The 12,529-nt window shown below is 37.3% G+C and overlaps 5 non-coding genes and 1 pseudogene across 5 annotated transcripts; all 6 read left to right on the forward strand.

Moving 5' to 3' along the window:
• The first annotated feature begins 858 nt into the window (after positions 1-858).
• Positions 859-978, forward strand: LOC127943633 (uncharacterized; annotated as a pseudogene).
• A 1,187-nt stretch (positions 979-2,165) lies between these two features.
• On the forward strand, positions 2,166-2,284 carry LOC127943580 (5S ribosomal RNA). Its single transcript, XR_008149782.1, has one exon. It is a non-coding gene; the product is annotated as a 5S ribosomal RNA (ribosomal RNA).
• A 369-nt stretch (positions 2,285-2,653) lies between these two features.
• Positions 2,654-2,772, forward strand: LOC127943931 (5S ribosomal RNA). The gene has a single exon (XR_008150073.1). It is a non-coding gene; the product is annotated as a 5S ribosomal RNA (ribosomal RNA).
• A 6,278-nt stretch (positions 2,773-9,050) lies between these two features.
• On the forward strand, positions 9,051-9,169 carry LOC127943723 (5S ribosomal RNA). Its single transcript, XR_008149873.1, has one exon. It is a non-coding gene; the product is annotated as a 5S ribosomal RNA (ribosomal RNA).
• A 1,654-nt stretch (positions 9,170-10,823) lies between these two features.
• On the forward strand, positions 10,824-10,942 carry LOC127943672 (5S ribosomal RNA). Its single transcript, XR_008149826.1, has one exon. It is a non-coding gene; the product is annotated as a 5S ribosomal RNA (ribosomal RNA).
• Positions 10,943-11,299: 357 nt separating this feature from the next.
• On the forward strand, positions 11,300-11,418 carry LOC127944086 (5S ribosomal RNA). Its single transcript, XR_008150224.1, has one exon. It is a non-coding gene; the product is annotated as a 5S ribosomal RNA (ribosomal RNA).
• Positions 11,419-12,529: the final 1,111 nt, after the last annotated feature.

Raw genomic sequence — 12,529 nt, forward strand, 5'->3', positions numbered from 1 at the left:
TTCCCTTGAATATTGGGAACTCTCCTTGTACTGGCAAATAGGGGGGGAGGCTCTAAAAATAACTTTTCTTTTCTCATGTTATCTTTCTCTGCCCCCTTCAGGACTTTCCTAGCCTGTTTTATACTCTTCAACATATCCTCACCTTCTTTTTTAAACAGGGCAATTACTTCTTTCTCTTTTTCCCTCTTTGTTTCTCTTTTTTCTCTTTTCATACTGATGCTTTTAGTTTTATAGTTTTTTATCAGAGTTTCCATTTCCTCACACAATGCTACATCAAATGTCCCTTCCTTTGGCCATTTTGTCATCATATTTTTTTGTTCTCTTCTGCCATTTTTTTTTTAGATTTTGTTTATTTGCTCTTTACACAGTGGATATTTTAATCCAATAATATCCACTGGTGTTGCTATATCTTTATTTATATTATTACCATCAAATATCAACTTTTTAGTTTTATATAGTAAATTGGTAAAATTTCTTCTTTTTCCTTTCACCTAATTTAACTATTTTATTCTTTACTATGTGTTATACCTCTTTGAATCTAGTTTTTTTATTTTGTCTCATTCATTTACACTTTTTTAGAATTTAAATTATTATTTGGCTGTCTATACTATTTGCTCTATTTTATTATCACTTTTTAGATAACAATTTCTAACAATAATTCTTTATATTTATTTTATTTGTATTTTTGCTTCTCTTTCCTTTTATGTCCACCCATGTAATACAAGTTTAATACTTGGATGATAGACTGCCTGGAAAAGCCAGTTGCTTTAAGCTTTTGCATTTTATTCCCTTATTATAAAATGCTCTACGGATTAGAGTGGCTGATCTTTAAATAGCCTTCTCTTTGCAGCAGCCTTCGCTTACTGCCAAACCAACCTGGCTATGCCCGATCACGTCTGCTCTCGGAAGCTAAAGCAGGTTTGGGCCTGGTTAGTACATGGATGGGAGACTGCCTGGGAATACCAGGTGCTTTAAACTTTTTGGAAAATTTCACAAATAATATAATAATCTTGCAAAAAAAAAAAAAAGAGTCAATGCCCGATCTCTGAATTTTAGCAGGTTTAGGTCTGATTAGTACTTGGAAGGGAGACTGCCTGGGAATACCAGGTGCTGTAAACTTTTGGATTTTTTCACTAATTATATAATAATCTTTAAAAAAACAAAAAGAGTCTCTGCCAGTTTTCAGAGGTAAAGCAGGTTTGGGCTTGGTTAGTACTTGGAAGGGAGACCACCTGCGAATACCAGGTGCTTTAAACTTTTGGAATTTATCACAAATTATATAATAATTATAATAATCATACAAAAAAAAGAGTCTCTGCCCGATTTCAGAGGCAAAGCAGGTTTGGGTCTGGTTAATACTTGAATGTTAGACCGCCTGGAAAAGCCAGTTGCTTTAAGCTTTTGCATTTTCTTCCCTTCTTATAAAATGCTCTACCGATTAGAGAGGCTGATCATTAAATAGCCTTCTCTTTGCAGCAGCCTTCGCTTACTGCCAAACCAACCTGGCTATGCCTTGTCTTGTCTGATCTCGGAAGCAAAGCAGGTTTAGGCCTGGTTAATACTTGGATGTTAGACCGCCTGGAAAAGCCAGTTGCTTTAAGCTTTTGCATTTTCTTCCCTTCTTATAAAATGCTCTACCGATTAGAGTGGCTGATCTTCAATAGCCTTCTCTTTGCAGCAGCCTACGCTAACTGCCAAACCAACTTGGCTATGCCTGCTCTTAACTGATCTTGGAAGCTAAGCAGGTTTGACCCTGGTTAGTTCTTGGATGGGAGATCACCTGGGAATACCAGGTGCTGTAAACTTTTGGATTTTTTCACTAATTATATAATAATCTTAAAAAAAAAAGAGTCTCTACCAGATTTCAGAGGCAAAGCAGGTTTGGGCCTGGTTAGTACTTGGAAGGGAGACCACCTGAGAATACCAGGTGCTGTAAACTTTTGGAATTTATCACAAATTATATAAAAATTATAAAAATCATACAAAAAAAGAGTCTCTGCCCGATTTCACAGGCAAAGCAGGTTTGAGCCTGGTTAATAATTGGATGTTAGACCGCCTGGAAAAGCCAGTTGCTTTAAGCTTTTGCATTTTCTTCCCTTCTTATAAAATGCTCTACCGATTAGAGTGGCTGATCTTTAAATAGCCTTCTCTTTGCAGCAGCCTTCGCTTACTGCCAAACCAACCTGGCTATGCCCGATCTCGTCTGCTCTCGGAAGCTAAGCAGGTTTGGGCCTGGTTAGTACTTGGATCGGAGACCGCCTGGGAATACCAGGTGCTGTAAGCTTTTTGGAAACTTTTCACTTAGTATATAATAATTTTGCCAAAAAATAGAGTCAATGCCCGATCTCTGAATTTTAGCAGGTTTGGGCCTGGTTAGTACATGGATGGGAGACTGCCTGGGAATACCAGGTGCTTTAAACTTTTTGGAAAATTTCACAAATTATATAATAATCTTGCAAAAAAAAATAAAATAATAAAGAGTCAATGCCCGATCTCTGAATCTTAGCAGGTTTAGGTCTGGTTAGTACTTGGATGAGAGACTGCCTAGGAATACCTGGTGCTTTAAGCTTTTGGGTTTTCTTTCCTACTTATATAATGTACTGGAGATTAGATGGGCTGGTCTTTAAATTGCCCTCTCTTTGCAGAAGTCTTCGCTTACGGCCATTCCAACCTGACTATGCCCGATCTCGTCTGCTCTCGGAAGCTAAGCAGGTTTGGGCCTGGTTAGTACTTGGATGGGAGACCGCCTAGGAATACCAGGTGCTGTAAGCTTTTTGGAAACTTTTCACTTAGTATATAATAATTTTGCCAAAAAATAGAGTCAATGCCCGATCTCTGAATATTAGCAGGTTTGGGCCTGGTTAGTACATGGATGGGAGACTGCCTGGGAATACCAGGTGCTTTAAACTTTTTGGAAAATTTCACGATTTATATAATAATCTTGCAAAAAAAAAAAAACAAGTCAATGCCCGATCTCTGAATCTTAGCAGGTTTAGGTCTGGTTAGTACTTGGATGAGAGACCAGGGAATACCAGGTGCTTTAAACTTTTGGGTTTTCTTTCCTACTTATATAATGTACTGGCGATTAGATGGGCTGGTCTTCAAATAGCCCTCTCTTTGCAGCAGTCTTCGCTTACGGCCATACCAACCTGGCGGCGCTAGTGAGTAATACAGGAAGTGAGTTGGCAGTTTGAGCAGTTGGTGAGAGAGGCTCACCTTTTTTGATTTGTGTTTTGTTCATTATTTTTTGGGAAAAGCTTTATTTAGTTTTTTTGTTTGTTTTTTTTTCTCCTCCCAGCAGCTCACGCTGTTTGGGGGGGGAGTTTTTTTTGGCTTTAATTTTCAAAATGGATAGATTACCGGCAACGACCACAGCAATGGCACGAGAAACACGGAGTGGAAATGAAATCGATCTTGAACAAAGACACAGAGATGGACATGAAAAAGAAACAAAGAAGGAAACCTGGAAAAGAGTTTACAAAAAGGAAGCAACAGTAACAGTGGACTTAATGGATTTGGATCATGTGAGAGCAGTGGATATTATAATGTCAGTGACAGAAAAAGTTGGAGAAGGGAAAATCTTGGCGGTTCGACCGAAACAAACAAGATGTTATGAGGTGACTTTGGAGACCGAGGAAGACATCGAGGAGCTGATGAATGGAATACTAATCAAAGGAAAAACCTGTGAGGTAACAAGACTTCAAAACAGAGATTTTGTTGTTTCTTTTATGCATCTCCCTGTTTACATGGACGATGAGGACATTTTAAAGAAATTGGAAGGATGGGGAGTTCTCCCCATCTCTAAAATAAAGAGACGGTTTTATCCTGGCACAAATATTGAAGATGGAACAAGATTTGTAAAAACAAGATTCCCCAGAGAAGTGATCTCACTCCCGTATAGCACCAAGTTTGTCACAGCAGAAGGACCACAGCACTTTCGGGTCATGCATAGCCAGCAGGTAAAGACATGTAGGTTGTGCATGAGCCCAGAGCATATGGTGAAAGACTGTCCGCAGTTTATATGTTACAAATGCAATGAGAGAGGACACATGGCGAGGGACTGCAGGGTGGTAAAATGCCCGGATTGCGAGGAGGTGCTAAGCAAGTGTGAATGCTGGATGGGAAACGAGGAAGAAGATGAAAAAGGTGTGAGTGGGCAGATGCATGACAATGAAAAGGAGCAAGAGGAAGGAACAACAACAACACAGATTAATGAAACCAACGAAAATAAGGACAAAGGAGAACAGAGAGAAGAAAGTTGCATACAGGATAAACAATCACAGCAAGGGGGTGAAGCGGAGATGCAAATTGCAGAGACCATTGAAATACTTTTAGACAAAATAGAACATCAAAGGATTGTAAATGAAGAACAGACTGTTGAAATGGGCAGTGAAGAGGAAAAGGAGGACAAAGCTGGGATACAAATGAAAAGAAGAAGATCGATCAAGGTAAAACCAAGTTTGGGCGGGGTAAGGAAAAAAGTAGTTAAAGAGGACTTGTTGAAAAATGTAAACCGATTTGAACTGTTAAAGGACATGGGGGAGATTGAATGATAAACGATGGTTTTTATGAATACTTTTTTCTGTCTTATGCTCATAAAGGTGGTAACTTTTAATGCAAGAGGACTTCAAGATGTAAGAAAGTTTGATAAAGTAAAAGAAATGTGTAAAAAAGAAGACATAATAATGCTACAAGAAACTAATTGGACAGATAGGTCTATAAATGAAATGAGGAAAAGGTGGAATGGTGAAATTCTGTATAATAATGGTGATGAAAGAAATGGTAGAGGTGTGGCAATTTTAATAAGGGAAAACAGTGGTGTAAGCTGTAAAGAAATATACAAAGATGAAATAGGGAAATGTTTGATAGTGGAAATGAGTTACGAAGAGAAGAACATATTACTGGTCAACATACATGCACCAACGAAAAAAGAAGAAAAGAGATCATTTTTTAACACTATCAAGACAATTGTGAGGAATTATAAATATATACTTATGATGGGGGATTTTAATACAGTTTTTAGCAGACAAGATATAGCGGAGGGTATGGGTTTCAAAAGCGATACGGGAAGGAAAGAGTTAAGATCACTAATGGAGGAAAACAATATAATGGATGTATGGAGGGAAAGGAATGAACACAAAAGAGAATACTCGAGAAGACAAATAGTAGGAAATTTCATTTATCAAACACGAATAGATATGGTTTTATGTACAAGGAATTTAGAATGTTTTATAGAGAAGTTAAGGTATGAAGAAACGAGGTTAAGTGATCATAAGCCTTTTTTTGTACATTTGGATTGGGATGTTGGGAAAAGAGGGCCAGGGGTATGGGTTTTAAATACAGACATTTTAAAGGATGAGGATTATGTGGCAACAATAAAAGATACAATAAAAAAAGAAAAAGAGAATGAAATGTATTTAGAGGACAAAAGGATCTGGTGGGAGAACTTGAAATTTTTAGTGAAAAAAATCACTATTAGTTATTGTGTGTTAAAACAGAAATGCAAAAAGAATAAAGAAAAGGAAATAAGAGAAAGACTGGAGAAGCAAGTAAATGATGAAACAGAAGATATTCAAAAAATAAAAGAAATACAAGAAGAGCTGAAAGAGATGGAAGAGAATAGATATAAGGGGGCAATGTTGAGGTGTAAAGCTAAATATCTGGTAGAAGGAGAAAAATGCACAAAGTTTTTTTTTGATCTTGAAAAAAGAAAAGGAAGAGTTGAAACTATAAAAGAAATACGAAAAGAAAATGGTGAAATGGTACATGAATGTGGGGAAATTTTAGAAGAGGTTAAAAACTATTTTGAAAAATTGTTTAGTACGGAAGGAGTAAAGGAGAGAGAAAAAAGGGAATTAATGGAATTAATAAAAATTAAAGTGAGTAAAGAGGAGAAGGAAGAATGCGATCAGACAATAAGTAAAGAAGAAATAGAAAGTACAATAAATGAATTGAACAAAAAGAAAAGCCCAGGCATTGATGGTCTAGGAAGTGAGTTTTACCAAACTTTTAAAGACCTTTTAGTAGATATTTTAAGAGATGTTTATGATGAGATTTTTGAAAAAGGAGGAATGATGTTAAGAATGGGAATGGGATTGATGAAGGTAATATACAAGAAAAAGGGGGAAAAAAATGAATTAAAAAATTATAGACCTATCACAATGTTAAATACTGATTTAAAGATTTTAGCAAAACTTTTAGCGAATAGATTAAAACAGATAATGCCAAATATAATAACAACAAATCAGGCATATGGAGTAAAAGGGAAAGACATTTCGGATATAACAATGAGTATAAAAGACACGATAAGGTACATGAGAGATAAAAGGAAAGGAGGTTATATCATTAACTTAGATTTTGAAAAAGCTTTTGACAGGGTGGAACACGAATATTTATTTGATATTTTAAAAAGTTTTGGGTTTGGGGAGATTTTTATTAAATGGATTCAAATTTTATACAAGGGAGCAATGACAACAATAAAATGAAATGGGTTTTTAACAAAATGTTTTAGGATAACACGATCTATAAGACAAGGGTGTCCTTTATCAGCCCTGCTATATTCATTGGTGGCAGAACCGCTTGGACTAGCCATAAAGCAAGAAAGGGGAATTAAAGGAATAGAGATTGAACAAACAGGAAAAGAAAGTAAAATTTTTCAATATGCTGATGACACTACCATTTTTGCTAGAGAAGAAGAAAGTGTCAAACAAGTAATGGAAATAGTGCAGAGATTTTGCAAGGGGTCAGGAGGAAAAATAAATGAAGAAAAAACTGCATATATGAGATTTGGGCAGACGACAGACTTAGCAGAGAATTTTAAATTCAAGGAAGTAAAAGAAATGAAGATTTTAGGAATTTTAATGGGTAAAGATGAAGATAAAGTTAGAGAAATCATGTGGGAAGAAATAGTGGGAAGCATTGAAAGAAGACTGAACTTTTGGAAATTGAGGGCACTAAATTTAAAAGGGAAGGTTTTAATCTTGAATGTTTTAATGACTTCAAAACTGTGGTATTTTTTATATATGACATCTATGCCGGTGTGGGTGGAAAGAGGGTTGAAAAGATGTTTTTTAGATTTTTTATGGGTAGGGAAACCAGCTAGAACTGCGTACAATACTTTAATAGGGATGGAGGGAAAAGGAGGTTTGGGTTTAATCAATGTTGAGCAAAGGAAGAATAGTCTGAGAGTCAAATTAGTCAAAAAGTATCTGGATGAGGGAAACAAAGCAGAATGGAAAACAACAATGGGGATTTTTTTAAACAAATGTGGGAATTTTAATCTGGGAGATAATGTGTTATGGATGAGAACACAAGAATGGATAACAGAGGGGTTGCCAATGTTTTATAAAGAAGTTTTAAGGGCTTGGAGGAATTTTTTAACTACCGTTCAATACAACGTACATGGAAGAGAAAACATCTTAAATCAGCCATTATTCCTAAACACCGGCATTTTAAACCAAGGGAAGGAAATATATTTTAAAGAATTGATGGAAGTTGGAATAGTCAAAGTAAGAGATGTTTTATATGAATATAAAGAAGGCTTTTTACCAATGCAGTATATAGTAGATGTGATGGAGGAAGCAAAGGAAGAATTTAATAAACAAGAACTTAAAACTAAGTATGAAATTATAAAAAATGCAATACCCAAAGAATGGATAGAAAAGGTTGAAACTATGGAAGGGGGGAAAGAAGAAAAGGATGTGTACGCAATACTGGGAGAGAAATTGTGGCTTTTAAAAGAATGTACAGTGAAAATGTTTTATGTTTTTTTCATTGACATGATTTTTAAGAAACCTGTTGCAAACAAATTTTGGCAGAAGACATTTGAAGGTTTAAAAGAAGAAGATATTTGGAAAAACATGAAAGGGGAGATAATTGAGGTCAAATTGGAAAATTCTGAGTATTATATCAGACAAAGGGTGCTGTTTACTGATGTTATACTTAAAAAAATTGGGATGGAACAAAGTGCCATATGCAAAGTATGCAATGAGGAAGAGGAAGATTTTTTACATGCGTTTCTACACTGTAAGGCACTGAAGGATTTCAATGAAAAATGCAAAACTATAATTGTAAACCTGGGAGGGGAGCAAGATCGAGAGGATACAGAATTGGATAGGATCATTATGTTAGGTTTTGATGAGAAGGAAAAAAACAAAAAGGTGATCAATCTGTTTGTAATGTTAATGAAAAAAGTCATCTGGGAAAGAAGAGGAATTGCAAAACAAGAAGAAATTATAATGGATGTGTGGGGTTTGTTTAAAAGATGTTGGAAAAGGTATATAGAATGTTTGTATTGTTATTTTAAACAGGAACAAAAAAATAAGGAATTTGATAAAGTGTTTACTTCAGAGGTTTACTCAATTTTAAAGAAGTTTGAAATAGCATTTCCAGGAACAGAATGATGTGGAAGAGAAATATCTATTTAATCACATGAATGTCTTTGTTTTAATTTTATTTTTTATTTTTTAATTGGAATGTAAATTTCTTTTCTTAGAAGAGATGTAATGTATTATATGTGTTTTTCAAGAAAATAATAATAAAAAAAAAAAAAAAAAAAAAAAAAAAAAAAAAAAAAAAAAACCTGGCTAAGCCCGATCTCGTCTGCTCTCGGAAGCTAAGCAGGTTTGGGCCTGGTTAGTACTTGGATGGGAGACCGCCTGGGAATACCAGGTGCTGTAAGCTTTTTGGAAAATTTTCACTTAGTATATAATAATTTTGCCAAACAATAGAGTCAATGCCCGATCTCTGAATATTAGCAGGTTTGGGCCTGGTTAGTACATGGATGGGAGACTGCCTGGGAATACCAGGTGCTTTAAACTTTTTGGAAAATTTCACGATTTATATAATAATCTTGCAAAAAGAAAAAAAAAAAAAAAGTCAATGCCCGATCTCTGAATCTTAAGCAGGTTCAGGTCTGGTTAGGACTTGGATGAGAGACTGCCTAGGAATACCAGGTGCTTTAAGCTTTTGGGTTTTCTTTCCTACTTATATAATGTACTGGCGATTAGATGGGCTGGTCTTTAAATAGCCCTCTCTTTGCAGCAGTCTTCGCTTACGGCCATACCAACCTGGCTCTGCCCGATCTCGTCTGCTCTCGGAAGCTAAGCAGGTTTGGGCCTGATTAGTACTTGGATGGGAGACCGCCTGGGAATACCAGGTGCTGTAAGCTTTTTGGAAACTTTTCACTTAGTATATAATAATTTTGCCAAAAAATAGAGTCAATGCCAGATCTCTGAATATTAGCAGGTTTGGGCCTGGTTAGTACATGGATGGGAGACTGCCTGGGAATACCAGGTGCTTTAAACTTTTTGGAAAATTTCACGATTTATATAATAATCTTGCAAAAAAAAAAAAAAAAGTCAATGCCCGATCTCTGAATCTTAGCAGGTTTAGGTCTGGTTAGTACTTGGATGAGAGACTGCCTAGGAAAACCAGGTGCTTTAAAGGGGGGGTGAAATGCTATTTCATGCATACTGAGTTTTTTACACTGTTAAAGAGTTGGATTCCCATGCTAAACATGGACAAAGTTTCAAAAATTAAGTTGTATGTTTGAAGGAGTATTTCTGTTCCAAAAATACTCCTTCCGGTTTGTCACAAGTTTCGGAAAGTTTTTTTCGAGTGTGGCTCTGTGTGACGTTAGATGGAGCAGACTTTCCTTATATGGGTGCTAAGGGCGCGTCTGCCGGAAGAGCGCGCGCTCCCGTAAAGCAGAGCAGAGAGAGGCTGTGCACAGACAATCACTGATCACAGCGAGAGCGTCGCGAAATGTCACAAAAGGAGTGTGTTTTTGGTTGCCAGGGCAAGACAACCCTGCACAGATTACCAAAAGAGAAACAGCATTAAGGGACCAGTGGATGGAGTTTATTTTTACAGAGCATCAACGGAGTTGTGCAAGTGTTTGTGTTTGTTCCCTGCATTTCGAAGATGCTTGTTTTACAAACAAGGTCCAGGTTGACGCTGGATTTGCACATCGTTTATTTCTTAAGGATAATGCAATCCCAACGAAAAAGGGTCACGATCGTGTGTTGGAACCGCAGGCGGTGAGTAAAACTGCTTCAAATATCTCTGTGTTGTTAACTTAGCAATCAGCAAGCACATCAAGTAAACAACATGCGATGTTGTTATCAAACTGCACGAGTAAAACTGCTTCAAATATCTCTGTGTTGTTAACTTAGCTATCAGGGCGTAAGCACATTAAGTAAACAACATGCGATGTTGTTATCAAACTGCACGAGTAAAACTGCTTCAAATATCTCTGTGTTGTTAATTTAGCTATCAGTGCGTAAGCACATCAAGTAAACAACATGCGATGTTGTTATCAAACTGCAATTTCCAGATGTACAGCTTAAAAAAATAAAAATAAAAAAAGACGACAAAGTGGAACTTAGTCATTTTCCAAAACCGCTAAGCAAATATATACAGTTTCAGTACATACCACATAGAGAAGCCTTTGCTGATGCTGCTCTTGTTAAATTTCAGCCTCTGGATCTGTGTCACAGCTTCCAGACGCGCTCAACGCAAAAGCCTACTGGCGCACGTGATTCTTTAGCTCCGCCCACACGTCACGCCTCTAGGCACTCGTGTTTTTCCGGGAAAAATCGGTACAGACTATCTTTCTCTTATGAATATAATAAAACTAAAGACTTTTTGGAGTTATGAAGGATGCAGTACTACTCTATAGGTACTCTAGATTAACAGGATATTGAGTGAAAATGAGCATTTCACCCCCCCTTTAAGCTTTTGGGTTTTCTTTCCTACTTATATAATGTACTGGCGATTAGATGGGCTGGTCTTTAAATAGCCCTCTCTTTGCAGCAGTCTTCGCTTACGGCCATACCAACCTGGCTATGCCCGATCTCGTCTGCTCTCGGAAGCTAAGCAGGTTTGGGCCTGGTTAGTACTTGGATGGGAGACCGCCTGGGAATATCAGGTGCTGTAAGCTTTTTGGAAACTTTTCACTTAGTATATAATAATTTTGCCAAAAAATAGAGTCAATGCCCGATCTCTGAATATTAGCAGGTTTGGGCCTGGTTAGTACATGGATGGGAGACTGCCTGGGAATACCAGGTGCTTTAAACTTTTTGGAAAATTTCACGATTTATATAATAATCTTGCAAAAAAATAGATTCAATGCCCGATCTCTGAATCTTAGCAGGTTTAGGTCTGGTTAGTACTTGGATGAGAGACTGCCTAGGAATACCAGGTGCTTTAAGCTTTTGGGTTTTCTTTCCTACTTATATAATGTACTGGCGATTAGATGGGCTGGTCTTTAAATAGCCCTCTCTTTGCAGCAGTCTTCGCTTACGGCCATACCAACCTGGCTATGCCCGATCTCGTCTGCTCTCGGAAGCTAAGCAGGTTTGGGCCTGGTTAGTACTTGGATGGGAGACCGCCTGGGAATACCAGGTGCTGTAAGCTTTTTGGAAACTTTTCACTTAGTATATAATAATTTGGCCAAAAAATAAAGTCAATGCCCGATCTCTAAATATTAGCAGGTTTGGGCCTGGTTAGTACATGGATGGGAGACTGCCTGGGAATACCAGGTGCTTTAAACTTTTTGGAAAATTTCACGATTTATATAATAATCTTGCAAAAAAAAAAAAAAAAAGTCAATGCCCGATCTCTGAATCTTAGCAGGTTTAGGTCTGGTTAGTACTTGGATGAGAGACTGCCTAGGAAAACCAGGTGCTTTAAAGGGGGGGTGAAATGCTATTTCATGCATACTGAGTTTTTTACACTGTTAAAGAGTTGGATTCCCATGCTAAACATGGACAAAGTTTCAAAAATTAAGTTGTATGTTTGAAGGAGTATTTCTGTTCCAAAAATACTCCTTCCGGTTTGTCACAAGTTTCGGAAAGTTTTTTTCGAGTGTGGCTCTGTGTGACGTTAGATGGAGCAGAATTTCCTTATATGGGTGCTAAGGGCGCGTCTGCCGGAATAGCGCGCGCTCCCGTAAAGCAGAGCAGAGAGAGGCTGTGCACAGACAATCACTGATCACAGCGAGAGCGTCGCGAAATGTCACAAAAGGAGTGTGTTTTTGGTTGCCAGGGCAAGACAACCCTGCACAGATTACCAAAAGAGAAACAGCATTAAGGGACCAGTGGATGGAGTTTATTTTTACAGAGCATCAACGGAGTTGTGCAAGTGTTTGTGTTTGTTCCCTGCATTTCGAAGATGCTTGTTTTACAAACAAGGTCCAGGTTGACGCTGGATTTGCACATCGTTTATTTCTTAAGGATAATGCAATCCCAACGAAAAAGGGTCACGATCGTGTGTTGGAACCGCAGGCGGTGAGTAAAACTGCTTCAAATATCTCTGTGTTGTTAACTTAGCAATCAGCAAGCACATCAAGTAAACAACATGCGATGTTGTTATCAAACTGCACGAGTAAAACTGCTTCAAATATCTCTGTGTTGTTAACTTAGCTATCAGGGCATAAGCACATTAAGTAAACAACATGCGATGTTGTTATCAAACTGCACGAGTAAAACTGCTTCAAATATCTCTGTGTTGTTAATTTAGCTATCAG

This window comes from Carassius gibelio, chromosome A22 (genome assembly GCF_023724105.1).
Source record: "Carassius gibelio isolate Cgi1373 ecotype wild population from Czech Republic chromosome A22, carGib1.2-hapl.c, whole genome shotgun sequence".
In the NCBI taxonomy this organism is placed as follows: Eukaryota; Metazoa; Chordata; class Actinopteri; order Cypriniformes; family Cyprinidae; genus Carassius; species Carassius gibelio.